The sequence below is a fragment of the Tupaia chinensis genome, unplaced genomic scaffold (genome assembly GCF_000334495.1).
Source record: "Tupaia chinensis unplaced genomic scaffold, TupChi_1.0 Scaffold000528_1, whole genome shotgun sequence".
NCBI classification, from domain to species: Eukaryota; Metazoa; Chordata; class Mammalia; order Scandentia; family Tupaiidae; genus Tupaia; species Tupaia belangeri.
The window spans coordinates 6,926,933-6,953,459 of NW_006160041.1; the positions used below are offsets into that span (position 1 = coordinate 6,926,933).

Consider the following 26,527-nt stretch of genomic DNA (forward strand, 5'->3'; position numbering starts at 1 on the left):
TTCAGTCTACATCTTGATTTTCAAGCCTGCTTTCCTTTGGATACTGTCTCTAGTCAGTTCTCCAAGCCTTATCTTCCTTGTTTTGGGAAAGGAGGGAGAGACATAGAAGCGGTAGTTAATAAAGTAAAGGAAATGTGATTTTTCGCTTTCTGTCTCTGTCTTTCTGTGAGTGCATGTGCCCTATAGCAAAACTCTGTAAAAATAGAAAAAGAGAGAGGGAAATGTCACATTGTGGGTGAAAAGGTATAGAGAGAAGAGAATAAAGCTGGATTTAAGATAAGTGAGGTGATGGAAAATTAATGGGTGCAAGTAATTAGAGCAAGTGGTGACTGAGAACATAGGTTCTCAGAGAACTTGTAGAAAAGATGGAGCACACACTAGAATTTCCACATTTAAAGATAAAGGTTGACAGGATTCTGTGGGCATCTGGGTGGCAGATATCCAAGTTACATTAAAGGTAAGGAAATAAGATCAAAGATCAGTCCATCAAGTTCTTAAAGATAAGAAATCTATGGACTTGAGAGTTTACGTGGATTGCTTAGGGTCAGCGTTGATCCCAGCAGAGCCAGAATTAGAAGTGAGGCTTCCTGACTACTCATCTAATTCTTATTTCAGGATGTTGCAGCTGTTTCCTTGTAAGCTGATTCTGATTCTAATAGATGGGTTTTCCATCCCCTTGGGAAGTTTGAAGCTGTAACTAGAAGTAGCCTCAATGGGATAGAAACAACTCAGAGAGGTCTAATTCTCTTCTTGGTGATTTAAATGTTAATACCTTGGCACTTACCAGACAAGTGGGAGATTAGTTGGTGGCTGAGGAACTGTGCCTATTCTAGGAAACCCTAGTCCCTGTTGCTGGTTAAGTGATACTTTCAGTCTTTGAAGACAGGATTACAGGCATATAAGAGGTTCCTAATGGAACCCCTCTATCCTTTTATCTTGTGTCAGTGGTAGTATTCTTCTCCTTCTCTCTAGACCAGTAGAAGCATTGAGTAAACTACTGAACCAGACATACTTCTGTTAAAAATCTGAACCTTTCTTTGGAAGCAGTGAGCTGCTCTAGTTTAGGTGGTGTTCCAACAGGTGCTTGGTAAACTAGTATCTGAGTTTCTCTGCCAGAGTATCCTTTCCATTTTCTCAGAAATTTTAGCTACTGTGTTGTTTTAACACCCAGCTACTTTAAAGCCAAATCCAAATTGAAAACAAAACTAAGCAATTAAAAATTTGGTGATTTAGTTTACTGTCCAACAGACATCTGGGAATTTGGAATGTGTCAGTCATTTGGTTTGAAACTTTCAGTTTTCATCTTATGTGCTGTTCTGTACACTAATTCTGCCTTATTTATTTGGGGGCATTTGCCAAGTCCTGGTCCAGTTCCAGGCTGTGATTAAAAGAAAGATTCCAGTCAACCAAGTGTAGGGGCTTTGCAGTTCGTAAACTTTTAGAGCATTTTGAAGGTACTGCAAAATAAAAAGGAAAAAGTAAAAATTACCAATTTTTCTACACCAACTGTGGTAACCATTTTCACATTTTAGTAATATTTTTATCTTGTCTTTTGCCTACACATTGTTAAAACATAGTTCTTACAATTACATTATATATGTCTTATCCATATTTTGTTTCCTTATATAACAAATAAGCATTTTCCATGCTGTTAAAATAGAATAACAGATTATCTTAATAGATTGTCTCTCACTGACTATTATTTAGATAGTTCCTAATATTTGGCAGTAAAATAACTTTTAACCTTAAGCTTTTCCTAGAGTTGGAATTTTTAAATATAATAACTACCTAGAATTGGAATTAAATGATATTACTTTTTTAAAGGTTTGGGTTGATCAGAGACTCAGTTTTCTAGATATTTTTATAGACCCCACCGCCCCCCCAAAAAAACCATCTGAATTGTGATAGTGATTTTTAATTTTTTTTCTTAATGTTTTCATATGGGGTATCTGTGCTCACCAGAGAGATAGAACAAGAGAAAGTGAGAAATCACCCACTTAGCAGATGGCCATGCTATAATCCCTTCTCCTTCAGTCTCCATTCAGGATTTGGGGTGCACACATGTGCCCAGTGTAATTTTTAAGTCCCTGGGTCATCATATTATACTATGCAATTGGTCATGTGGGATCCAGCACCTTAATCTCCACACCACCTGCTGGCTCCAATTTTCAAATTCTCTTATCACAATTTTAAAAAATAACTATGTACTTCATCTGTTAAACTATTTCTCTCTGCTTCAAAAGTAATCATGTGATAAGTAATTTTTATTTTCATTTATTTACCATCAAAAGTACATATAACGAATTATATCTTCATCTGCTTTCTTCTTTCAAATGACCAAGATGGGCCCATTGAATCAAAGTCAGGGTCTTGTCTATCAACTTGAACTCTGTATTTGTTGGGTGCTATTTGATTGGAAAGGTATCCACATGAGGTAGGAGGTGAGACTGGTTAATTGGAGCTAATTTCTTTAGGAAAAAACAAAGTTTGAGATAAGGAAACTAGGTATGTATCAGTTCAAAGGGCAAGAAGACAATAGAGATTCCAGAATTTCTGGATAGAAGATGATAAGACCAAAAGGATATTTTGGATTTCAAATTTAAAAAATTCATTGATAAGGCAATTCCAGGATTATACCATGTATAATGATGTTATGTAGGATCCAGGCTCCTTTTAATTTCTATGTCTGTATGTGTATAGTGTGGTGTTATTTTAGACAGAGTCTCATATGTTGGAATTCTTCTGCATCAGCCTTCCTAGTATCTGGGACTAGAGACATGCTGGTTTATTCAGCAAGGGTCTTGCTGCATTGCCTCCCTGGTCATGAGTTTGTTATCTACTTGTATCGGCCTCCCGAGTAGCTTGGACAATAGATTTATGCCACTGAGCTTGGGTTTTTGTTTGTTTGTTTGTTTGTTTGTTTTAGGGCAGGTCAGAAATTGAACTTAAGCTTGTGTGACAGCAATGTGCAGTATGTGTTATCCATCTTGGCCTCTAATTTCTGACTCTGTCATACTCAACATGTTGACTTTTTCATCATGTTTAGCTACTCATGGTAAGAAAATGGTATCGTGTTCTTGTCTAAAGGAGTCTAAAGGGGTCCCAAAGTTTCCCAAAACATTCATAGGCAGAAAGAAAGTTTGTAGTAGGCATCTGTCTCTTTATCATAGAGAAAATATTTTCTAGAAGCTGCCAGCCAGCTTCTCCTCAGATGCCATTGAACAGAACTGGAACTTATATAAACCATCCAAGTTAGTCACTGATGTGGGAGTCGTAGGGTTCAATCCTTGGAAAAGGGGAAATGGTCCTTCTTCTCTGAGCACTTTGTTGCCCTAAACCTAAACAAAACAAGGTATTTTGTTGGTGTATTTTTTTATTTTTTAAGCAAGAATCAAAGGGTGGATTTGTTAGGGATATTGTGAGTAGCATCTGTTATAAGCCAGAATCCTGGTTTGAGGAAGAGGTCAGGTGATTTCTTTATGCTAGGTTTGTATAACAAATAAATTTCTTTTTAACTTTTTTTTTTTTATTATTCTTGGAGAGGTTTTTGCTATAGGGCTCATGTGCTTGCCAGAAAGACAGGGAGAGACAGAGAGATAGAAAGCGAGAAATCACCCCCAGAGGGGATGGCCATGCCACAGTCCCTTCTCCTCCATTCTCCTCTTGGGATCTTGTGCACACACGCACATGCGCCCAGCGTGAGTTTAAGCTGCCGGGTCTGGGACTCGAACCGCAGTTGACTACGTGGGAGTCCAGCAACATAGCCAGAAAATATTTTCTAGAAGCTGCCAGCCAGCTTCTCCTCAGATGCCATTGAACAGAACTGGAACTTATATAAACCATCCAAGTTAGTCACTGATGTGGGAGTCGTAGGGTTCAATCCTTGGAAAAGGGGAAATGGTCCTTCTTCTCTGAGCACTTTGTTGCCCTAAACCTAAACAAAACAAGGTATTTTGTTGGTGTATTTTTTTATTTTTTAAGCAAGAATCAAAGGGTGGATTTGTTAGGGATATTGTGAGTAGCATCTGTTATAAGCCAGAATCCTGGTTTGAGGAAGAGGTCAGGTGATTTCTTTATGCTAGGTTTGTATAACAAATAAATTTCTTTTTAACTTTTTTTTTTTTATTATTCTTGGAGAGGTTTTTGCTATAGGGCTCATGTGCTTGCCAGAAAGACAGGGAGAGACAGAGAGATAGAAAGCGAGAAATCACCCCCAGAGGGGATGGCCATGCCACAGTCCCTTCTCCTCCATTCTCCTCTTGGGATCTTGTGCACACACGCACATGCGCCCAGCGTGAGTTTAAGCTGCCGGGTCTGGGACTCGAACCGCAGTTGACTACGTGGGAGTCCAGCAACATAGCCATTATGCTAACTGCTGGTCCCATTTCTTTTTAACTTTTGGAATGTCTTCTTTCTTGGAGTAATTTGTGGGTGTGTGGTGGTAGAGCAGAGCTAAATTTCTCAAAGCTATACCATAGCTTCCCCACAGAAAAATGGGGACACAAGCCCAACACTCAAAAGTAGTTTAAGTGAAGCAGAAAAGAAGCAGACTTTGCAAAGGTTTGGGGTAATTCATATGAACAGTGTTGGAGATTGCGTGACTTGTCATAAGAGTTATCTTCTGCTGCATTCTAGGTCAGACTGGTGTAAAAGTCATACATATAACAAGCAGGACACAGCAAACAAGAGCAAAAATTAGTAGTTTAATTTCTAAGTTGTTTGAGGTATTGGAATAGTTCATGAAACTATAGGACTTTGGGTCCCAGGACAGAAATTCTGAAACCATAGATTTCCAGTTCTTTTGCTTGTTTCAACACCCCACCAAATTTACTGTGAAGCATTGAAGCTTACAGGACAGATAAAGAAATTGGGTTTAGCATGAGAATTTGCCATGGTTCGAATGTTTTTGTTCCCTCCAACACTCACCTAGAAACTTAAACTTTAAGGCAACAGTGTTGGAAGGTGGAGCCTAAGGGGCGGGGGGGGGAAAAAGTGTGGGGGGGGGGGGGTGGGGGGTTAGTCTTGAGGACTTTGCCCTAATGAATGAAGTCATGCCACTATATAAATAAAAAGGCCTTGTGGGAATACTCACTCTTGTCGTGTGAGGAATAGTATTTTTTTTTCTTTGGATGATGTTGTATTCATTTTGGAATCAGAAACTGAGTCCCTATGAGACACTTAATTTACTGATGCTTTGATCTTAGACTTAACAATCTCTAGAACCATGAGATACAAATTTCTGCTCTTTATAAATTACCCCCATCTGACATATTCTTTTATAGTAACACAAGATGGGCTAAATGGGGTGCTCCTATTTGTTCTCCTGGGATTAGATATTTCTGACAAGCACGCTTTCATTTTCAAGATGGGGATCCTCTTCTGTGGGACTTCTATACTTACCGTGGAGGTTAAACTTCTCATCTATATTGCTATAGCCTAGAATACAAGGAATGCCTGGCAGTTACTGTATGAATAAAGAAGAATAAATTTACAAGTGAATGAAATTAAACAAATAGCATAAAAAATTCCCTTTGTTCTATTAGAAGAGTCAGGATAATCAGAGTAGATTTTTAAATATATGCATATGCAATAAACTTTCTTGAATATTCTTTGTTCACCTCTTGTAATTCTGCTTACGTAAATGTTTTTCTTTCTTTCTTTCTTTCTTTTTTAGAGAGATTTTTGCTATAGGGCACATGTGATTGCAGGAGAGACAGAGAGATAGGAAGTAAGAAATTACCCCCAAGGGGAGGATGGCCACACTACAATCCCTTCTCCTCGATTCTCATCTCAGGATTTTGGGCATACATGCACACACACCCGGTGTGAGTTTCAAGCCACTGGACCTGGAACTTGGACCGTGGTTGACTATGAGGAAGTCCAGCAATGTAACCATTAGCCATGTGCTGGTCTCAATAAATGCCTTATTTCTAAAGCAATGGAATTTTACCCAGCCTTGAAATTAATGGTTAAGTAATTAAAAAATTAAAGGAACAGATTGTGTTATCGTATTTGTGCCCCTAAGCCAACCATTCCCAGCCTTTTCTGTACAGTTGTAAAGACCTAAATATGTGTCCAGAAAGCCTGTTTAGTCAATCTATACATTAATAAAGATGGAAGTTTGGATTTTGACCTTTATTATTTAAACACATTCTGTTGGAATATATTTCTTTAATCTCAGTAATAACTTTTGAATCTGAATTTCCCACAAAAATACCATAAACACTTCAAATCAGATAATATTTAATGTATTAGATTCCCCCCTGAATCTTAGCACATGAGAATATTTATTAATATTTTTACCTAAGAATTTGTGTCTTTATGGCTCATATCCCAAGTGTGAATTAGATGTTTTTAAAATGATATAAATATGGCCCATGTTGCAGGTTTGGTTTTTGAAATAATATGAATTTTGCATAAAATAAATATTATAGCATGTAACACAGAGAACGTTTTAATGTTAGACAGTCATTGAAAAGAATATTGGCCAAGGGGACCAGCAGTTAGTGTAACGGCTATGTCGCTGGACTCCCATGTAGTCGACTGTGGTTCGCGTCCTGGACCCAGTGGCTTAAAACTCACGCCGGGTGTGTGTGCAGGCATGCCCAAGATCCCCAGAGGAGAATGGAGGATAAGAGATTGCGGCGTGGCCACCACCCCTGGGGGGGTGATTTTTCGCTTTCTGTCTCTCTGTCTGTCTCTGTCTGGTGAGCTCACGCGCCCTATGGCAAAAACCTCTCAAAAAAAAAAAAAGAATATTGGCCAAGTAGTCAAATAAGTTAAAATTGGGGGCCAAACCTTGTATCCATTTGTTTGTTTTTGCGGGTCCACAATTTTCTTCTAAAAAGTTGGAAGATAATGATATTAGTCTTACCTATCTTGATTTTGAGATAAAGTGAAGTAATTATGTTCCTAGATTTCAGAGTTTGTTAAGGTTATAAAATTCTGAAGTATTCTATTTCAGAGTCACAAGAGCGCGGGGGGGGGGGGGGGGGGGGGTTAGTCTTGAGGACTTTGCCCTAATGAATGAAGTCATGCCACTATATAAATAAAAAGGCCTTGTGGGAATACTCACTCTTGTCGTGTGAGGAATAGTATTTTTTTTTCTTTGGATGATGTTGTATTCATTTTGGAATCAGAAACTGAGTCCCTATGAGACACTTAATTTACTGATGCTTTGATCTTAGACTTAACAATCTCTAGAACCATGAGATACAAATTTCTGCTCTTTATAAATTACCCCCATCTGACATATTCTTTTATAGTAACACAAGATGGGCTAAATGGGGTGCTCCTATTTGTTCTCCTGGGATTAGATATTTCTGACAAGCACGCTTTCATTTTCAAGATGGGGATCCTCTTCTGTGGGACTTCTATACTTACCGTGGAGGTTAAACTTCTCATCTATATTGCTATAGCCTAGAATACAAGGAATGCCTGGCAGTTACTGTATGAATAAAGAAGAATAAATTTACAAGTGAATGAAATTAAACAAATAGCATAAAAAATTCCCTTTGTTCTATTAGAAGAGTCAGGATAATCAGAGTAGATTTTTAAATATATGCATATGCAATAAACTTTCTTGAATATTCTTTGTTCACCTCTTGTAATTCTGCTTACGTAAATGTTTTTCTTTCTTTCTTTCTTTCTTTTTTAGAGAGATTTTTGCTATAGGGCACATGTGATTGCAGGAGAGACAGAGAGATAGGAAGTAAGAAATTACCCCCAAGGGGAGGATGGCCACACTACAATCCCTTCTCCTCGATTCTCATCTCAGGATTTTGGGCATACATGCACACACACCCGGTGTGAGTTTCAAGCCACTGGACCTGGAACTTGGACCGTGGTTGACTATGAGGAAGTCCAGCAATGTAACCATTAGCCATGTGCTGGTCTCAATAAATGCCTTATTTCTAAAGCAATGGAATTTTACCCAGCCTTGAAATTAATGGTTAAGTAATTAAAAAATTAAAGGAACAGATTGTGTTATCGTATTTGTGCCCCTAAGCCAACCATTCCCAGCCTTTTCTGTACAGTTGTAAAGACCTAAATATGTGTCCAGAAAGCCTGTTTAGTCAATCTATACATTAATAAAGATGGAAGTTTGGATTTTGACCTTTATTATTTAAACACATTCTGTTGGAATATATTTCTTTAATCTCAGTAATAACTTTTGAATCTGAATTTCCCACAAAAATACCATAAACACTTCAAATCAGATAATATTTAATGTATTAGATTCCCCCCTGAATCTTAGCACATGAGAATATTTATTAATATTTTTACCTAAGAATTTGTGTCTTTATGGCTCATATCCCAAGTGTGAATTAGATGTTTTTAAAATGATATAAATATGGCCCATGTTGCAGGTTTGGTTTTTGAAATAATATGAATTTTGCATAAAATAAATATTATAGCATGTAACACAGAGAACGTTTTAATGTTAGACAGTCATTGAAAAGAATATTGGCCAAGGGGACCAGCAGTTAGTGTAACGGCTATGTCGCTGGACTCCCATGTAGTCGACTGTGGTTCGCGTCCTGGACCCAGTGGCTTAAAACTCACGCCGGGTGTGTGTGCAGGCATGCCCAAGATCCCCAGAGGAGAATGGAGGATAAGAGATTGCGGCGTGGCCACCACCCCTGGGGGGGTGATTTTTCGCTTTCTGTCTCTCTGTCTGTCTCTGTCTGGTGAGCTCACGCGCCCTATGGCAAAAACCTCTCAAAAAAAAAAAAAGAATATTGGCCAAGTAGTCAAATAAGTTAAAATTGGGGGCCAAACCTTGTATCCATTTGTTTGTTTTTGCGGGTCCACAATTTTCTTCTAAAAAGTTGGAAGATAATGATATTAGTCTTACCTATCTTGATTTTGAGATAAAGTGAAGTAATTATGTTCCTAGATTTCAGAGTTTGTTAAGGTTATAAAATTCTGAAGTATTCTATTTCAGAGTCACAAGAGCTATAGGCAGACTTAGAAGGAGTTCATTATAAAGATGGAAACAAACAAATAACAGATCATAGAATCATGTCAGTGGTATGGGGACAGCACTTATTTTTATAAAGAAAAATAGTTGGTTAAATGTAGTATTTTGCCATCCTGTCCTGTTTTAGTCATTATTTCCATGTGACTTGGTCAGAGAAGATATGAAGTTAAATTGTCAACTAGGAAAAAAATAATTCAAAGTTTGCTACACATTTAAGAGGTAATGAAGGAAAATAAGACCCAGAGATATAAAGAGGAAGTGAAAGATGGACAAGAAATCTATTTTCTGTTAAATAGTGCACATAATCTCTTCAAAATGTATGTGTCTTGGGGGCAGGGACTAGAGAGACAAAGAAAACAGAAATGAAAGCACACTGGCTTTTGATGCTAGGGATGAAGTAGAGCTATTTAATCACCAGATTGCCCTCATACTGTGTGTCTCTTTTGTGCTGTGGCTGAACTCTAAGAGGCAGTTCTGTTGTGCCTGTTAATTTCAGCACAGTGTGAATTCCCCCTTACTTAAAGGGAATAGTTAGTTCAATTGATGCACATTTCAGTGAATCCACAAATCAATAAACCACTTGGAAGAAATAAAGTGTGAATCTTCCTGCAAGGCCTCCTGATAGGAGAGACAAAGAATGGCAATAAGATCTGAAATCCCCAACTGGGAGTTAAGCCTGCTTTCACTTGTCTGGCTTAGCAGATGACGTCAATTGGATGGCTTATGAATGTTATCTCTGTAACCCTCTTTCTGTGGGCCTCTCACCCTTCCAGCTGGGTGTCTAAGGGCTGACTTTTAATTTCATGTCACATCTTGAGAATCTGTGAAGCATGGTTTTTAACTTATAGTTGTACCTGGCAGTGGGGTGGGAGCTGGTGGAACCATTCCAGCTGCAGCTGAAATATGTCATCTGTGGGGTAAGGCACAAGATCATAGACTACAGCAATCTTTGGGCATAGTTCAAACCATGCACAAAACTCAGTCTCCATCTGGTCATAGGGCAGAGACTGGATTGGGGTTAACAAGCAGGACTCCAGGAATGGAAGCCAAAGTAGTAGTATCAGCCTAGATTCTTGACTGAAACCAGCAGAAACTTATGCTGGCTATCTGAAGTGAAAAGATGAATTATTAGTATTGGATTGGAATTCACAGAATTGATTGGAAGTTGAAAAATTGAGCTCAGGAAAAAAAATAAAAAGGCAGGAACATTCACAAAAAGATTCGTTCCCAGGAGATTAAAGATCTAAATGAGAAAAGCAAAACTACAAAGCTTTAGAAGGTAAAGCAGGAAAATGTTATCATGAAGTCAGAGTTGGCAAAGGTTTTCTTATAAGACACAAAAAACGCTATCCACAAAGGAAAAGATTGCCTTTTCTTTGACATCACAATGAAGAACTCTGGGGCCAGCAGGTAATATGATGGTTAAGATGATGGACTCCCACATGGCTGGCCGTGGTTCAAGTTATGGGCTTGGTGGCTTGCTTTCTGACTTTCCCTCTTCCTCTTTCTCTCTGTCTTTCTCTGGTGAGTGCACATGCCCTATAGCAAATTTGAAAAAAATAATTATAAGTAAAATTCTGAAAATATTAAGAACCCTATCCATTAAAATATATTAGAATGAAATGACAAACTATAGAGTAGAATTGCTGCTAGTGACATTAACAACCAAAGATCTAGATCCAACATATATAAAGAGCTCCTACAAATAGGAAATAGAAAAAAAATGCAACACAATAGAAATTTGAACTGGCATTCAACAAAAGAGGATAGTGATATGGCACATAGGTATGTGAAAACATACTCAGTTTTACTGAAAGTGAGGCAAGATAAAAATCACAGTAAGTTATCAATACACATTCGCTAGACCAGCAAACATTAAAAAATCAGATGATACCAAATGGAGGTGAAGATGTGGAATCCAGGAATTTTCATCCACTGCTGTGGAACTTGAATTTGTGACAACACAATGGGAAATTCTTTGCTATTGTCTCCTGAAAGTTGAACACAAACATATACTATGACCCAGAAATTCCACTTCTAGGTGTTTATTAATAATAATAGAATAGACTATAATAGGATGGTATGAAGGAGTCTAAAATATGCCACTATAGTATAAAAAATTATTTTTATCAGGAGCCATTTGAGTTCTTACAGTCTCTTATCTCCCGACAAGCAGAGCCTCCCGAAAGAAATTTAGAACTCAGTTGTCATAAATGCCCTCCCAAAGAGCAAGCAGGGAAGACTGACTCAGCACTGGAGATGAGAAGTTTCTACATTATACCTAAACAGACACTGACACAGAACTATCAAATCTCCTATCTATTGCTGTTTATCTTTCTTAACAGTCACTTATTTTTTCATAAATGCTCTTCTCCCTGCCCTTTCCCTATTAAGTTGGAATACAAGTTCAAATTCTAACTACCTCTTTCAATCACATTTTTCTGTGAACTCTCATACCTACATGAATAAATTTGTCTTTTTTACTTCAGTTTTTTTGCTAATCTATTTTTTTTTGTCATTTTAATTCACAGGTCCCCAAACTCTGAATCTGAGGGTAGGGGAAGAGTTTTTTTCTCCCTGTCAAAAACCTATAAAAAACTTCATAGCAACAAAAATGAATAAACTACAACTACCACAACAACAGAGACAAATCTCACACACTACGTAAAGTTCTAAAGTAGGAAAAGAAACAAAACTGAACTGAAATGTCTAGTAATGAATCTCTAGGTGGAAGAATTATTTTAAAAAGCCAGAAGATTAAAAGTGAGGACTGTAGTTATTTTCAAGAGAGAGGAATTGAGTAAAAGAGATAGTACAGATGCCCATTTGAACCAGATAAAAGGCTCTGTGAAAGGGATGACAACTCTTGGGCTTTGGAGTTTTTCAGTTGTCATGACAGAATTTTGGCTCCAGCCCAGCCTAGTACCTTATGTCTTCAAATACCATGGCTGACGTCTAAATATTGCAGTTATAGCTCTATGACATAACTAGCGAGTGATGGGACTTGCCAAATCAATGCTCATTCTCCCATGACATATTCCAAAGACTGTGATCCCCATCTAATAGTTGACTAAAATCAATTGCCTTAAATGCCAGGCTCTAAACTCATTTTAGTGGAACATTGCAGGAAACCATTTTTTATTTTTATTTATTTTTTTGAAGGTCAAGTTATAGGGGAATCAGTCTGGGACAAGTTTAACCCTTATACCTGATTTTAATTTCCTTATTGGTAGGAGAGGTTATATAATTGTATAATTATTACTTACAAAATTTTACATGATTTTATATACCTTGCCATATATTTGCCATTTTTCACAATTAAGAGAGAGAGCAAGAGAGAGAGATTATAATCAGGAGGATTCTAGAGACTGCAGTGCCTGATCCTCAACCAAGAATCCAGCATAAGCTTAGCCTGGTCCTCAGGCTGTTACAATATAGTACTCTTGCATTATTCATTCTTGACTCAAAAATCTCATAACAGAGAGGAATTACTCTGAAGTAGTGACAGTCTTTAAATGCACTGCCAGGCAGGCTATCCTAGAGTACATAGAAAAAAAAAAAAAAAAAGACTTGAAGACTAAATTAGATGCTCAAAATTATTTATTTTTTTGAAGGTCAAGTTATAGGGGAATCAGTCTGGGACAAGTTTAACCCTTATACCTGATTTTAATTTCCTTATTGGTAGGAGAGGTTATATAATTGTATAATTATTACTTACAAAATTTTACATGATTTTATATACCTTGCCATATATTTGCCATTTTTCACAATTAAGAGAGAGAGCAAGAGAGAGAGATTATAATCAGGAGGATTCTAGAGACTGCAGTGCCTGATCCTCAACCAAGAATCCAGCATAAGCTTAGCCTGGTCCTCAGGCTGTTACAATATAGTACTCTTGCATTATTCATTCTTGACTCAAAAATCTCATAACAGAGAGGAATTACTCTGAAGTAGTGACAGTCTTTAAATGCACTGCCAGGCAGGCTATCCTAGAGTACATAAAAAAAAAAAAAAAAAGACTTGAAGACTAAATTAAGATGCTCAAATGATATTATTTATCAAGGCAAATAAAACAAATGGTAAGAAGCAAGAGGGGTCTAGGTGATTTGGTAGTTGAGGCACTGGATTTCTCATGGCCAACACTGTGATCTGGGTCCTAGACCTGGGAGCTAGAAAAACTTGCTGAGCAAATGTTCATGTGTGTCCAGAATCCTGAGAGGAGAATGGAGGAGAAGGGATTGTTGTGGCCGCTACCCCTAACCCCCACGTGGGGTGGTGGTGATTGCTCACTTTCCCTCTCTCTCTGTCTCTCTCCAGCAAGTACATACATCTATGACAAAAACCTTAAAAGAAAAAAAATCATGAGAGAAGAGTTGGAATAAGTTAACCCACTTAGGATGTAAGTGTACATGGGATGGAAGAACCACACGATCTGAATCTTAGGGCGTTCAATGTTTATATATCCTGATTGTTTCTGTTAAATTAGTCTTCCAAAGGTAGTGTCATAGGTGTCAGAGCTAAATTTGAGCAAAGGGCTCTATAGATGAATGTTACTTTGGGCCGGTGACACCCACTGCTCTATTGAAGACACATCTGGACAAGTACCACTGGCCACAGCTGCAGCTCGTCAACTGCTGACAAGCAACCATGGGTTTTATTTGTGTGTCTTGGACAGAGGATACATGGAGCCGGAATGGGCATCACAAATGGCTGATGAATTAAAGCCTAATGAATATTGAGTGCTCGTAGTAGTTATTGTGAACATATAGTGTCTCTTGCATATTTAGTGTCATAAATATAGTATCCAGGTTCCTCATGAATATTATGCCTCTGTTGGTTCTTTCATTTCTCTCTGGCATATACATGCTTTACCTGATAGATTATTAACTGATGTTTATTATACACCATAAGCTCTGCCTACATCTAACAAACTTTTTGCTTAGTAGCTACTAACTTGTACTTAAAAATACATTAAAAGTTTTTTTTAAGTTTGTTTGTTTGCCATAGGGTACATACCAAAGACAGAGAGAGAAAGGGAAAGAAAGGGAGAGAGAGTGAGCATTTCTCCAAGGGGAAATGGCCATGCTGCAATACTTTCTCCCATTCTCCTCTCAGGATTTTGGGCACACATGCACACATGCCCAAAGTGATTTTAAAACCAATGTGTCTGAGATTTAAACCACAGCTGGCCATGTGGGAATCCAGTGCCTCAACCACTATGCCGTCTTCTGCCTCTGGTTTTTAAATTTTGCTTATGCTTTTTAAACTATACATTTATGTATCTAGTAGAATTGAATATTCTCAAGATCAGATGCACATTATATATCTAATTTGTTGAAAATATGTTCCTGTGCTCATTTTCCTGTCTGTGTCTAGGGGAAGGAGGATTGCAACCCCTTTGGGTTGCAGAGTAGAAGGTAAGAACTGCTTTCCACCAAAAACATGGGTAAAGAAGAATTCCCCTTAAATGAGGTTAGGTTGGGAATAGGAAGGAGGAGGTTGAGTATCTATATAAATAAATGCCCACCGCATTTATATAAAAGAAGTAGTTGCAAGGAAGTTGGACTTGTATTGCTGGTCCCAATACAAGGTTACTGTAGTTATTAGAAGTGAGACATTGCGGGACCAACAGTTTGTGTAGTGGCTATGTCAACTGGACTCCCACGTAGTTGACTGCTGTTCAAGTCCTGGACCTGGTGACTTAAACTGATGCCAGGCACATGTGTGTGCATGCCAAAGATCCTGAGAGGAGAATGGAGGAGAAGGAATTGTGGCGTGGCCATCCCCACCGGGGGTGATTTCTCACTTTCTAGCTCTCTGTCTCTCTCTGTCTTTCTTGCGAGCACACATGCCCTATAAGAAAAAACGTCTCCCTCTCTGTCTTTCTTGCGAGCACACATGCCCAATAAGAAAAAACGTCTCCAAAAAAAAAAAAAAAAAAGAAATGAGACATTGCATGTGTGTTGGCTAAGCAGCAGGAAGGATCTGAATCTGAATCAAGGTATAATTGCCTGGAATATTTAAAAAAAGTTTCTTTAACCAAGAGAGCTATATGACTAATTGTGAAGGTTGTATTGAACTTCTAGTGATTAAATGTCCCCATGCATGGAGAATAGAAAGAATGTAGAAGCTATGAATAGCCTGGGCCTGGCAATGTCTCCCAGATTTCCTGGAGTTCTGGCCAGCCGTGAATTTCCACACTTCCCCTGGTAATTGTGATAGAAACTGCTTAGTGAAAAGTCCAACAGTTTCCACCAGTCTGTCCTCTGGAATGTTACTTAGATAATGAAGTAATGGAAGATTTCTCTTTTTCTTTCTTATACACACACAGAGACATACAAACACACATATTCACTCACAAGTCCTCTCAAAGGGAAGCTATCCCAGATAATCTCTTAGCCCTAGAGTATGTGGTATAGCAATAGCAAGTAACTACCCTTAGACGATGCAAAGGCATTTGACAATTTAAACAGACTAGATCAGCTCTCGGGGCCCTGAGAAGCATAATTTCTCTGAGTTATTTACTCTATGAGCCACTGTGGAAAGTTGCTCAGAACACTATACTAAGATTGCATGCGACCAAAAATTGGAAAAATCTTTAAGGAAGTTTTTCATAGCCCTTTGATACTGTGGTTGATTAAGGTGTCTTTCTTCTTTAACCCCATCTAGGGCACAGAAACACTTTCCAAAGGGATAGTCTCCTCATATCACCCCCTCCCAGTTATAAAACTGCCTGCTGTATGAGCAGAGCTGACACTGCTCAGAGAAAGTAGTGTCTCAATTATGGTGTATAAGACTCAGCAAATATTCAACTTTCCTTTTCCCATATTCTTCCCACAGGGGACAATGGAATTAGGCCAGAACAGACCTGAAGATTTCTGAAATACTGCTAGAATGTAATTGTCAGAAAAAGGTAAAATAATACCAGTTATTTGGATCTAAAAATTGAACTTGTGTTGAAGATTTTGTTTTACTGATATATGAAGTGAAGGGAATCCAAATATGCTGTGCCTAAATATGCCACTTTGGCCTAAGAATTGTTATTTTTTAATCTGTCTTTTCTCTCTCTCTCTCTTTCATTCCCTTTTCTCTCTTTTATTCCAGGATGATGTGGGGAGAGAGAAAAAGAGAGAGAGAGAAAGATAGATAGGCACTCTTAATAGGCAAGGGTCATACTGTGATCCTATCAAGCCTTCCAGCCAGCTAAGATCACAGGCATGTCCAGGATCCAAACCCTGGGCCTTCCCATGTCTCGGGGCCCTGAGAAGCATAATTTCTCTGAGTTATTTACTCTATGAGCCACTGTGGAAAGTTGCTCAGAACACTATACTAAGATTGCATGCGACCAAAAATTGGAAAAATCTTTAAGGAAGTTTTTCATAGCCCTTTGATACTGTGGTTGATTAAGGTGTCTTTCTTCTTTAACCCCATCTAGGGCACAGAAACACTTTCCAAAGGGATAGTCTCCTCATATCACCCCCTCCCAGTTATAAAACTGCCTGCTGTATGAGCAGAGCTGACACTGCTCAGAGAAAGTAGTGTCTCAATTATGGTGTATAAGACTCAGCAAATATTCAACTTTCCTTTTCCCATATTCTTCCCACAGGGGACAATGGAATTAGGCCAGAACAGACCTGAAGATTTCTGAAATACTGCTAGAATGTAATTGTCAGAAAAAGGTAAAATAATACCAGTTATTTGGATCTAAAAATTGAACTTGTGTTGAAGATTTTGTTTTACTGATATATGAAGTGAAGGGAATCCAAATATGCTGTGCCTAAATATGCCACTTTGGCCTAAGAATTGTTATTTTTTAATCTGTCTTTTCTCTCTCTCTCTCTTTCATTCCCTTTTCTCTCTTTTATTCCAGGATGATGTGGGGAGAGAGAAAAAGAGAGAGAGAGAAAGATAGATAGGCACTCTTAATAGGCAAGGGTCATACTGTGATCCTATCCCAAGCCTTCCAGCCAGCTAAGATCACAGGCATGTCCAGGATCCAAACCCTGGGCCTTCCCATGTGACTTCAGCATCTCACAGCAGTACCCTACTGCTTGTGCTACTGTGGTTGCCCCTGGAATAAGGATTATTTTGAGCTGAAGGCAATTGAAAATCAACAGATACAGGAAGAGTTCTCTCATAAAGTTGTCCCATGTGTCAGGAGGAGAAGAGCAGTCTATGGAGGGGTGGAAAGTTGACACCAAGATTAGTTTGCAAGCAGATATTACTGAAATAACCCATTTTTTTTTTTTAGTCATCCCATGTATTTTCTAGTCACTTTTATCCCTTGTAGCCCAAATCTCTTCTTTTTAAAATGGTATATAAGCTACTGAGTCTAACAGCTTTGTTTCACTACTCTTCTGCAAACATTCATGAACATAAATATGAGTAAAATTTGAGTACCATTTCTCCTATTAATATATCTCTTGTTAGTTTAATTGTCATGCTCCTAGGAGAAAAGCTAAAAGATTAGCAGGGATTCTTTTCTTCCTTAACATAAGAAACCAGGCAGATGATATAACCATCTCAAAGGAAAGGTCAGAATACCACAGACTCATCTGGCATGCAAAGGAATGTTGAAATAAATATCCAATAGAGGCATAACTATTTTTTACCCAAAGAGTAGAGTCATCAGTTAAATCTCTGTCAGCTTGAACAAAATCTACATGTCTGTCAGTTACTTACCTATAACTGTAAAGATTAAAAAATAGTTAATATTTTCTTGAATGAGCCCTTTATGGGCACATTATGTAACAGTTTTATTCTCGTAAAGATTCTTTGTTGTTGTTTTTGCCATAGAATGTGTGCACTTGCCAGAGAGAGACAGTGAGAGGAAAATAGAAATCACCACCCTCCCCTCTGCCGCCTAGAGATGACCACACAGCGATTCCTTTTCCTCCAGTCTCCTCTTGGAATTTTGGGTATGCAAGCACACATGCCCACCATGCTTTTCAAGTTGCCAGGTCTGGGACTTGAACCATTGTCTGCCATATGGCAGTCTAACACCTTAACTAACATGCCACCCCTCATGAAAGACATTTTTTTAAGTTTATTTATTTATTTCCTTTATGAGATATAGATAGAGACAGAAGAAAAGGAAGAGACAATTACCTTCAATAGGGACTCATATTGCAATTCTCCCCTCAAGGCTTTGAGCCATCCAGGATCACAGATGCACATAAACACATCTGACAACATGCTCAGGTCAGTTGTGAACTAGACCCTGATTTTCCATTTGGCTTCTAGATTTGCAGAGAGTTATGCTGCTATTACACCACCATGGCTAGGCCTGGAAAGACTTTTAATATTCTCAAGGTTAATGTGCTAAAGGTTTGAGGATTTATAAAAAGGTGCTTTCAAGAAACCCTTTGAGCTGCTTGAGATTGGATTTTAGGTGCTAGTTTTAGAGAACTGAGAAATCAATTACTATGCCATCTTTCTGGATGTCAAGAATGGCTACTGTTTTACACAATGCCTGCCAGGTAATGAAGCAGTCAACATTTTCCCCATTCAGTAATCTTTCACACCAACTGTCCAAGTTGACATTCCCCTTAAAGGTATCACTGTATTTGATATATAGGCCTGAGATCTTTAGAATTAAGATATGTTTTTCTTACATATTCTGGCAATACTGATATGTTTGTATTATCCTCAAGGTGTTATTTTGTGTTTATGCGGTTTCTGAGGGAAAGTGATACAGTCAGTCCTCATTATTTGCAGATCCCATATTTGTAAATTTACATGTGTCAGTTAGTTTATGCTGCTATAACAAAGCACCAGATACAGTAACTTATTAACAATGGAATTTATTCTTCACAATTTTGGGATCCAGAAAGTCTTACATCAAAGTGCTGGAAGGTTTGGTGTCTAATGGGAGCTGCTCTCTGCTTCTGTGTATCCTCTGGAGGGGACAATATGACTTCGCATGGTGGAAGAGTAAGAGAGTGAACCCATTCCCTCAAGCCTTTTCATATTGGCTCTAATCCCATTAAACACCTAAAGACTTCTCTTAGTATCAACTCATTGGCCATTAAATCTTGAAACATAAATTTTTGGGGACATATTTAGACCATAACATTCTGTCCCTGGTTCCCTAAATTTGTGTTCTTCTCACATGTACTAAGATGGAGCTACTTTCCATCTTAATAGCTCTCAAAGCCTTAATTTATTCCAGCACCAACTCCAAAATCTCTAATAAATTCCAGAGTCTCATTTAAATCAGATATGGGCAAAACTCAAAGATTCATACTAAGAAAAAAAATGCTCTTTGGTTATGAATCTATGAGATCAAACAAGTTAGTACTTCCAAAATGCAATTGTGGAACAGCGATAAGATAGACATTGCCATTCTATAAAGGAAGTAACAGGAAAGAGGAAAGGAGAAACAGATCCCAAGTAAGTCCAAAATCCAGCATGGGAACATTAAATTCTGAGACTTGAGAATAATGTTATTTGAGTCCATATTCTGCCTTCTGGATATACTGGAGTAGGGACTGGGCTCCCAAGGCTCTACCTCTCCACCCCATCCCTCCTCACTTGGTATTGCTGAACATGATACATGCAGCAGCTCTTATAGGCTGTAATCAGGTACATCAGATTTTCCAGACTGATTTCACACATTGCTGGCTCTATTAGTTATGTAATCTTAGGAGCAGCCCTACTCCCATGGCTCCACTAAATAGTGCCCTAATGGGAACTATCTTTGGCAGCAAAAACTTGACAGTTCCACTTGTCATTGCTCTAGTGGGGAATCCTCTATGGTGGTCCTACCCCATGGCACTTCTCTGCCTGAGCTCTGGGAATTTTTGAGGCATCCTTTGAAATCTAGGTGGAGGGATCCCACACAACTCTTGCACCCTGCATGCTAGCAGTTGGCACAGGTAGATGGCAGTAAGGTTTTCTGCCTGTGTCTTCTTTAGCAGTGGCTCAAGCTCTTCCTGGGCCCCATTGAGGTACAATTGGGGTGGCCAATGAGTGCTTTGCCAAAATGTGAGGGACTGAGATTTGAGGCAGCATGAAGCAGTGAGCTCCAAGGTTTGCTGAGTCTTAGACTCCTCCCATGAAACTGTTCTGCCTTCAGGGTTTGACTCTTGATGGAAGTGGCAGCCTCAAAGAGCTCTGAAAATGCTTTGGAGACATTCTCCCATTGTTTTGATAAATAGCATCTGGCTTTGTTCTGTCCATACTAATCTTACCTGTCACCTCTTTGTATTCTCTTTGAAAAGTGCTTTTTTTCCCCTTTACAGAACTGCAGATTTTACACATCTTTAAGTTCTGCTTTCCTTTGATTATAAATTCTATCTTTAGTTTATTTTGCTCTCACATTACACTATAAGCAATCAAGAGACGACTCTACTACCCTAAGTACTTTGCTTAGATATTTTCTTCTGCCAAATATCCTAGTTCATCACCCTTCAATTTTATCTTTCATGAAGTACTGGGTGATGGACACGATCAGTCAACTTCTTTACCACTTTATAACAAGTATGGCCTTCATTCCATTTTTCAGTGAAATATTACTAATTCCTGTAGGCCTTATCACAGTACCCTATATTGTCCATATTATACTAACATTTTAATTATAGTCACTTAAATAATCTGTAAGAATTTAAGCGTCTGTTTACAAATCACCTCTTCTGAACCCTTAGCAAAATCATCCTTATCACTTCATTCACAGCAGTCTAGGATTTTTCTAGTACCCTAAAACTCTTTCCATCTTAGTCATTATGTACTTCTGAAACTGATTCCAGGTGTTTTTCTTACAGCAGCAACTCACTTTTCTAGTATCAATTTATGTCTTAGTTTGTGCTGCTACAACAAAGTTCTGTAGATTTTACAAATTACAAGAATGTATTTCTCATGTTTCTAGAAGTTGGGAAGTCATAGATAAAGCAGATTTAGTGCTTGCTGAGGGTTGCTCTCTGCCTCTAAGATGGTTCCTTTTTGCTCTACCCTCTTGAAGAGAAGAATGCAGGTCCGATTTGGTCTACTGAACTGTCATTTGTTGACTTTGATCTATAAAATGGAGATAATAGAACCTAAGTGTCCAGTTGTTGGGAAGATCATATGAGGTACTCCATGTAAAAGAAGAAGTATAATGCTTGGCTCCTAATAAGCATTTCTGTTAGAAAGACAATTTAAAAAATGAAATAACTTTTCATAATGATATAAAATTAATATATGTTAAAGATTTTACTTAAATAATTATCAATGAGGGAATCAGGTGGATGTTATAGGTAGCTCAAAGGAGATATTAAAATGAAAAGATTTATAGGTTGGAAATAATAAAATTTTTTGCACATTTAATAAAATCTGGATTGGAGAGGAAAGTTGTTCCTCCCATATAATTAATTTGCATGTTCATAGTCTAGAGTTTTTGTATTGCAGGATTAGAACAATCACTTGGGCACTACAAAATTCAAGTTACCCTGAATAATGTGTGTCATCTTCTTACAAAGTTCAAAGTCATTTTAAAGGTAAAAGTTGCAAATAAAGAGGGAGATCACATAATTGTTAGTGTTATGGTTTAGATATTGGCTTGTCCTCCAAAGGAGGAATTTTGGAATTTTGCCCCCAGTATAGTGATACTGGGAGGTGGTGAGATCTTTAAGAGGCAAGACGTTATGAGGCAGTAATTGCATCATGGAGGCCCTGCCCTCATAAATAGATTAATAAGAGACCAAGTGAATTCTATCTCTTATAAGAAAGGGTTAGTTATCATAGTAGTGGATTGTTATATAAGAAGATGGCTGCTCCCAGATCTCTATTTGTGTACATGCCCACATTCTTTGTTCCTGTTGGCCATGTTGTCAAATAGTCCAGTGAGATACCAGCCCTATGCCTTTGGATTCTCAAATCACTAGAATCATGAATCCAGTAAACCTTTATTTTTTAAATATATCACTCAGCTTCAATTATTTCTATTAGCAACACAATAGCAAACTAACACAATTAGTCAAAACTATACATTGATCAAGGTTATAGCATAAATCCTGTACAGAAGTGATTGGCTAAATACTATGGTAAATGACCTAATAGTCATTTGGAGTCAGCATGCAAGTCAGTAATCTGGTTTAATAATTACTAATTAAGAGTAAGGGAGTAAATTATTTGGGCAATAGGATGTACATAATGTAACAAATTTAATGAATAGATTGGTGGCATTTATAACGTTATTTTAGGTACTTTTTTTTTTTTTTCAGAGATTCAATGCCAGAGGAGGAATGTATCCAAAGTGCACATTCCAAGATTGTTTACCATCTACATGCCTAAGTTCAGTTTCCTTTACATCCTTCAGTCCCATTTAAAAACAAATGCACTCTTTATTTTTTATTTCATATCATTATTGAATAGATGCCCACTAAGGTTACCCTGTTTTCTTGAGACTGAAATGTTGTAGATGATAGATGAATTAGTTCAGGTTATATCTCAACTGTGATTGATTTGATGTTCTTGATTCTTAGTTCCATGTGTAGATTTTCTCACCAAAATGGTCTATGTATGTTGTCCTTTTTTTGGTCATGATGTCACCTTCTGTAAAATTACTTCCAATGACTTCATGCCTTAGATACTATGAATCTGAGGCTCTGTGAAGGCATGGCACAACAGAACATTTATCTCCAACAGCTTAAAATTATGAGTTTCCATTGTTACTAGGTATTTCTAATTGAGTGAGTGTTTGGTTCATTCATATTGCTATAATGAAACATCAGAGACAGAGTGGCTAAGAAACACAGAAATTTGCTACTCACAGTTCTTGATGCTGAAAGTCCAAGATCAGGATGCTAATAGATTTGGTGTTTGGAGATGGTCTACTTCCTGGTTCGTGGATGGCCATATTTTCTGCTATGTCTGCAAATGACAGAATAAGGAAGTTCTCTGGGGTCTCTTTTATAAGGACACTAATCTCATACTTAATCACATCCCAGAGGCCAAGTCTCTAAGCACCATCACATTGGGAATTAGAATTCAACATATGAATTTTGGGAGTACTAAACATTTATTTTGTAACAGTAGCATTTCTCTTAAGAATTCAGTCAACATGGTTTCTCAGCTATTTCTCTTCTTCTTCTCTCCTTGCCATTCTTTCTCTGAAAGTCTTAAATGATCCTTCTCTCATTATTGTTTAATAGTTTGTTGATCTCATTGTTTTACTATTTCCTTAGAAACTATGACTTAGTAGTTTACTTTTCATACCTAAGATGATCCATCAAATTACTGAGTTAAAAAAAAGTCCAAAATGCACAGTAGAGTAATTCATAGTTCTTTTGCTGAGCAAAACTAACTGCACTCACTTATCAGCTGTGAATTTAAATGTAAGTTCTTTAATCATCATCATTATGAGAAAGGAAGAGGTAAATTGGGTACAAGTGAGCTTTTTGTGGATAAGTAGTTACTTCTTTTGGCTGCTCTTTGGCTTTTCATGTAGTTACTCAGGTACTGTTTCTATACTTTCTATTTTTTTAAAGCTCATTTTCTAACATAAGTTAGATATAATTTAAAATTTTTTATAATACATATTTTATTTATTTATTTTACATACTTTCACAGAACATCACCACAGCATACAAAATGTGATTTTCCAGCCAGAGTACACTGCAAAGTGGATTAATCATACATGCTATTGTCAACAAATAATTTTCCATTCTTGTTTCTTGTATATAGAAATATTTTCCCCCTATTTCTCACCTCTGCCATTTCCCATTCTCCTCCTATCCTGTCTCTGGTATATGCAGTTGCTTTCCATTCCTTTATTCTTTCCCACATTGTATTGATTCACAAAATATCTTAATATAAATACTTTCAATAGTGAGTTCAGCTGATATATACATATCTATGAATAAACTCTGACTTTAGACATGAAACTCTGTGGGTAGAATGAATATACTATAAAATAACACATAGTTGAAGCTATATAGCTTACTGTGGTTACTAAATAGGTATTTTTTAAATAACATTTTTTTAATTTAAAGAAAGACAGTTTTAGCTTTAATAAATCAAAATTTAAAAATGTTAAGAGAACTTTGCTTAAGACTCTAAACCAGGAAACAGATTAGGATTCTGTTTGAATAGTAGGAACATGGACCTGTCCACAATTTGAGAGAAGACAAAACTCCTTAACACTGGAAAACAAAGCATAGAAGGTCAGTAATGTTTTAGTCAAAAGTCATTAAATTCTATTTCACCAATTCAAACTCAAGTACTTTATCTTTTGCTGTGGTCTGATCTTTCTGTTTAAATTTTAGAAGGTAACTTTCAACTATGGACTTGTCCCTACCGTTAAACTGGCCATTTTCTTAGTTGTTTTAGAATTCTTATTTACTATGTGACTGACTTTAGTTTTCCTGAGATAGCACTCCCTTCAGAACTTCTTGGAGAGCTGGTCTGGTGTTGGTAATTCTTTCAGATTTTGTTTATCTAAGAATGTTCTTGTTTTTTCTTCCCATATGAAGGATAATTTTGTCAGATACAGTGTTCTTGGTTCAAATTGTTTTTTACTCAACACTTTGAATATATTTTCCTATTCTTTCCTTGCTCACATTGTTTCCAATAAGAGGTTCTGTTAGCCTGATGGGATATCCTTTGGAGGTAACTAGAAATTTCTCTCTTGCCAGTCTGAGTATCTTGTCTTTGTCTGTGGTTTTGGTCATTCTGGCTATAATGTGTCTTTGAGGATCCTATTTGGGATCCTTTGTATTTCTTGGGTCTGGATCTTCAAATGCCTCTCTAGGTTTGGAAAGTTTTCTTGTAGGATTTCATGAAATAGATTATCAATGCCCTTATTAGTATCTTCACCTTCTGGGATACTAATTATCTGGATGCCTGGGCGTTTAATGATATCTGGTATTCTTTGTATATTATTCTCATTTTTCTGGGCTATTTTCTGTTTTTGTGGTGAATTTTACTAGTCCAGCAGTTCTGCCTTCTACATCTGAGATTTGATTTTCTGTATGATCTAGTCTGCTTTTAATACTTTCAAAGGAGGTTTTGACTTCCTGTACTATAGCCTTCATCTCCAACAGTTTCATTTGTTTCTTTTTTTATGGTGTTAAGTTCAGCTCTGGCATGAACTTCCTCACCTCCTGGAACTCATTGGCTTTTTTCTTCTGGTGTTCATTGTCTCTCTTCTCTTCTATCTCTGTTAGTTTTTTCACTATGAATACTCTAAATTCTTTACCAGACATTTCCATGAATTCCATTGTACTGTCTGTGGATGAAGAGGAGTTATTCTTTTCCCTTGGGGATGAGGGTTTTTTTTTTTTTCACATATTTCTTGTGCCCCTGTGGTGATTTCTAGTCATCTATTCATTTCATTATCAGGTAGATTAAAGTAAAAAAAAATTCTGATACTTATTAAAATGGTAAAGACTTTATTCAAGATTATTACAATAGGGTTATTACAGTAAGGGACAGAGATTGGTACGTGTTACTCTACATATAGCAAAGGTAGCTGGGGACTAATAGCCAATAAGCAGTGTGAAGGGATCAGAGGATAGAAGATTACTAAGAGTAGACATCAGTAGTAGGGGGATTCTTATAAAAATGACCTCATAGGATTCTTTCTAAAGACAAGTCATTAACTTTGACATTAAAGACAGATATTGTGGATGACCAAATATCAAGGTGAGGAGGACTCTCACTAAACTTACTCAACAGAGTTCCTGCTAAAACTGGGCTAGGCAGGCTAATAATAGGGCAGGGGTTGTCCCAGTTGGACTGGCAAAGGCGGTTCCCAATACCTGGCGACAAATATTAACCTCTCTGTGAGACAGGGAAGGCTTTTTGTTTGTTTGTTTGTTTGTTTGTTTTGTAACAAATCAAGTAGAAAAAAATATTCTCCAATGAATAGATTTATTACAGAACACACACAAGCAGAAAATAGACAAATATATATTCACATGCATAAAAGAGAAGTAAAAGGAAGAAAAGAGAGTATACAAATACTTGTGCTAATAATGAACCAAACTCTGTGTGTCTATGAAAAGAATTTTCCACTCAGCTCAGAAGATCTAACTCTTTAAAGAGGCACTCAAACAGGTCCAGAATGGCATCAGGTTGCCAGTGATGAGGCCAAGGGTTTGCCACTCTTATGACAAAGCTTCTGAATGCTGTTGTCTGAGAGGATACTAGCACAGAATGGAATGACAGCTTCCAGATGTCTCTTGTGAAGGGAAGGATCCTGGAACCCACCAGATACAACATGATTATCAGTTTATTTGTCTCAGTTACAATACATTTTAAACAAATATGACACAGCAAAATTATAAACTCAAAATGACATTAGATTGCCATAGCATTCAAAATGGAGTTAATACTTTAAAGGCATAATTATTTAAGTTTTTACATTCAACAAGAATTATAATGTTGTAAAATAGTTATCATAACAGGAACTAAACTTGAGACAATTTAGAAGTGAGCTCAGGGGAACCTGAATAACTTTGATCAAGGAGTGAGTTCTTCCTTGTAAGGGAAAGTCTCTTTGAGAAGGTCAGATCTGAAGCAAAGGCCTAAAGGACACAAAGAGTTGATCTAGTTAAAATCTAGGGA

The 26,527-nt window shown here is 37.4% G+C and overlaps 1 long non-coding RNA gene across 1 annotated transcript in view; it reads right to left on the minus strand.

The window, feature by feature from the left end:
• Positions 1-1,352: 1,352 nt before the first annotated feature.
• LOC102484229 (uncharacterized) overlaps positions 1,353-26,527 on the minus strand; it is a 48,121-nt gene continuing 22,946 nt past the window's right edge. The window contains exons 3-4 of the long non-coding RNA XR_335777.1: positions 22,732-22,831; positions 1,353-1,457 (exon numbers count right to left, since the gene is read on the minus strand). This is a non-coding gene — a long non-coding RNA (uncharacterized LOC102484229). The remainder of the gene's footprint in view (positions 1,458-22,731; positions 22,832-26,527) is intronic.